A 4,160-nucleotide genomic window follows, 5' to 3' on the forward strand; every position below is an offset into this window, starting at 1 on the left:
TGTGTGTGTGTGTGTGTGTGTGTGTGTGTGTGTGTGTGTGTGTGTGTGTGTGTGTGTGTGTGTGTGTGTGTACGCGCGTGTAAAACACAAACGCACTCAGTGTTAAATTCATTTTCTCGTACCTGAACCAGATCGGTGATAATCAGTCATTGTCTTAGGATCTGATGGCACGTGTGATTTCAGTCCCAACTGAAATGAAAACCTACAAATTACTTTTTTTATGTACATGTAGTACTGCGTGTTTTTCTCTGTTTGGCTTCGAGTCTAAATCCCTTTTTGTCTTACATTTTCAATGTGTTAACAAGTCAAAAAAACGTTTCATAGAAATTCTAGCGCTGACTATTTTTTAGTTATGTCACAGTTAAATAGTTTGGTTTACTATGTACATATTTCCGAAATTGTCGCTTTAAATACTGACAACCGTAGAGGTTGATTTTGTATTTATCCTTCAGTGCTTGATAAACTAATATACTAAAGTACTGGGGTCAATTAATCGAGTGTTCTCTTGTCTATCCTTGCAAAAAAATATAAAGCTTATTTTGAATATTATTATTGCTTCTGTCTTTATGTTCTGAGTTCAAATTCCGCCGAGGTCGACTTTGCCTTTTATCTTTTCGGGTTTGATAAAATAAATACCAGTTGAGCTCTAGAGTCGATATAATCAACTAGCCTACATGAAATTGCTAGGCTTGTGCTTAAATATGAAACCGTTATTTTGAATATTAGGATTAGGGAAATGAAGGTAGAAACCTGGATGAATCTTTAGCACGTCAGTCATGTCTTCCTGCTCAATACGTTCTGGATTCAAATACTGCCATGATCTACTTTACCTGTCATCTTATAGGGGTCGATAAAGCATAGTACCCGTCAAGTACTGAACCCGAAGTTGTCGACTCCCTCCTTCTTAAAATTTCTGACCTTGTGCCAAGATTAGGATAATATTTTGGCAGAATCGATTAGATTTCCAGCAAAATGTCTTGCGATTGTTCGTTACAAACCCTTAGGTTTTGAGTTCGAATGCCTACAAATGTCTACATTGCTTTCACCTTTTTGGTAGCAGATAAAATACAGCTGTGTAGTCTCCCTTGATGACTTTTCTAGAAGCACTCTTGCTGGATTGGTAGCACAATTCTGATTTGACCAAAGATAAAATACTTTACATGAAACATATCTAGACAAAATGCAACTACTATCCGGGGTTTATATACTCAAATGCACAAATTTGTGGGGTAAGAGGGTATAACCGCACAAATTTGTGCCTGTGAGCTACTGTTACTATCAATTGCATTGGCAGAATTGCTCTTGCGGCAAGGAATTCTCATGCTCAAGAATACAGAGCAGTACTTCAGAAAAATAAAATATAAATAAAGGAGTGGATGTGTGGTAAGTAGCTTGCTTACCAACCACATGGTTCTGGGTTCATTCCCACTGCGTGGCACCTTCGGCAAGTGTTTTCTACTATAGCCTCGGGCCGACCAAAGCCTTGTGAGTGGAATTGATAGACGGAAACTGAAAGAAGCCCGTCGTATATATGTATATATATATGTATGTGTGTGTGTGTATATGTTTGTGTCTGTGTTTGTCCCCCCCCCAACATCGCTTGACAACCGATGCTGGTGTGTTTACGTCCCCGTAACCTAGCGGTTCGACAAAAGAGAACGATAGAATAAGTACTAGGCTTCCAAAGAATAAGTCCTGGGGTCGATTTTCTCGACTAAAGGCGGTGCTCCAGCATGGCCGCAGTCAAATGACTGAAACAAGAGAGTAAAAAAGAGTAAAGAGAGTATCAATACAAGTATAGACAATAACTCCTTCCTTTATTTTAAAATTACTTTCTATCATCGCAGCTGTATTGATGGAGTGCGGGGGGGGGGGACAATAAAACCATCAATAGCTTAAGTCAATTATTTTGGATGCAAAGGAACGCAAATAGAACGTAACCAAACACCGTTCTGTTTACGTTCCTTTACACATACACACACACACACACATACACACACATACACACACACACACACAATTACATACGCACTTACTCATACACCACCTACACACACACACATGTGCATAATTATCAGGCAGCATTTGGCCCGCTTCCTATTTTACTAGCAGCCTTTCTGATTGTTCAAAGTCGATACTTATTAAGTCGAATTACTCTGTATTTTTTCCATGTTGTTTCCTGCTGGTCATAAGTCCCTTTCTTTTATGCTCTAAGTCATAATACTTTCTAACGTCCAATTGTTTACCTTAGTGATGTACATTTAACACACAAACACACAAACATACAAACATACATGCATACACACAAACATACATACATGCACATACAGACGTGCATTCTATATGCACAGACATGTTTATTCTAACTTGTAAAGGTTTATATTTTTATTAATTGACATTTTTATGTTTCAGGTTCTATCTGTAATTGTTTAATCATCCAAAGAAGCTTTGGAACTGTCTGAATTTCAAAGAAGCCGTATTGTGGGTCATTCTGAAGATGGACATAGTCAGTGTAAAATTGCAGAAAACCTTGGGATCTGTCTTTCTACAGTTAATAGAGTGATTGTGAAATTCACCAATAAGAGCAAAAAATCCACATCACCTCGCCCAGATCAACCAGAGCCTTCTGACAGGATCCTTCTCTTTGCTAAGAGGAGTGAGGAGGATAATCCTCGTTGCAAGACCTCTGATATATCAGAACAATTTCATGTCAGTCTCAAAACAGCTGTCAGGTAGCTCCACAAATTTAACTTGGTTACTATGGCAGAGCAGCAAGAAGAAAGCCACTTCTTCGACCAGCCAACATCACGCGGAGAAATGATTGGGCCAGTAAGACGGTGGAGAGACCACTAGCGTTTTGGGACACTGTCATATTCTCTGATGAGTCATTTGCTGTATTTCCTGACCGTGGTTGGGAGTGGGTCTGGAGACTCTGAGATCAAGAATTTTAATGTGAAAAGATTGTAGCCAATAATGAAATACGGCAGCTATTCTGTGATAGTCTGGGAAGCAATTTGAAGCAATGGTTGATCAGAACTGGTGGAGTATGAGAGAAATATAAACTTAGATGAATATGTGTCCATATTGAAGAAAGGACTTCTTCCAATCTCCTCCAGTGAGGAAATGGTTAAAGAAGACTTTATTTATTGAAGATGGGGCTCCTTGTCATACGGCTAAATGACCCAAGTTTTGATGGATGAGAATGGCATTAAAAAGATTCCATGGTCAAGCCAGTTACCAGATATGAACCCTATTGAACACCTCTGGGATATAATGGACAGGGCACTTCATAAAAAGAACAATAAAGCATCTTCAAAGCCAGATCTTTTGAGATTACTGCATGAAACTTGGCAAGAAATTCCACAAGAGAATATTCGCCACCTGATCAGTAACATGCCTAATGGGGTCCTTGCATTGAAAAAGACAAAGGGCGTGTCTACTAAATATTAAATATTCACATAATAACAATAAATAATTTGAATGTATAATTTCAGATTTAAATAAATTTTAATGATTATAAGGGTGTCTATTTACTTCTGTCAAGTGTGTATGTGTAGATAGATAGATAAATAGATAGATAAATAGATAGATAGATAGATAGATAGATTCAACTGGTTTCTGCAAACCAGCTATCTAGTCTACCAAATATTACTCACATGATCACTCGTATTTGATGAGCGAATTTCTTAGCCACATGGACTTGCATGCATCAATTTTTATTTAACTGAAAGAAATATTTTTCAGGGGAAAATGCTGGAAGATGATTTTTATCCGATGAAAGCAAATAAGATAACAAAGTTCAAATGGAGGGAAAAGGAAGCAGATGAACGAGTCATAGGATTGATATACTTTTATTTATTCATCGATATTCTGGTGGCATACATTAATGAATAATAATAACAAAAATTATTTCAAGTTTTTTGCCACAAGGGCAGCTTGTGGGAGGGGGTTAAGTCGATTACATTGACCCTGGTGCGCAACTGGTAATTATTTAATCGACACCGAAAGGACGAAAGGCAAAGTCGATCTCAGCGGATTTGAACTCAGAACGTAGCGGTAGACGAAATACCGTTAGACATTTCGCCCGGCATGCTAACGATTCTGCCAGCTCGCCGCATTAATAATAATAATAATAATAATAATAATAATAATAATAATAA

The sequence above is a fragment of the Octopus bimaculoides genome, chromosome 4 (genome assembly GCF_001194135.2).
Source record: "Octopus bimaculoides isolate UCB-OBI-ISO-001 chromosome 4, ASM119413v2, whole genome shotgun sequence".
Classification (NCBI taxonomy): Eukaryota; Metazoa; Mollusca; class Cephalopoda; order Octopoda; family Octopodidae; genus Octopus; species Octopus bimaculoides.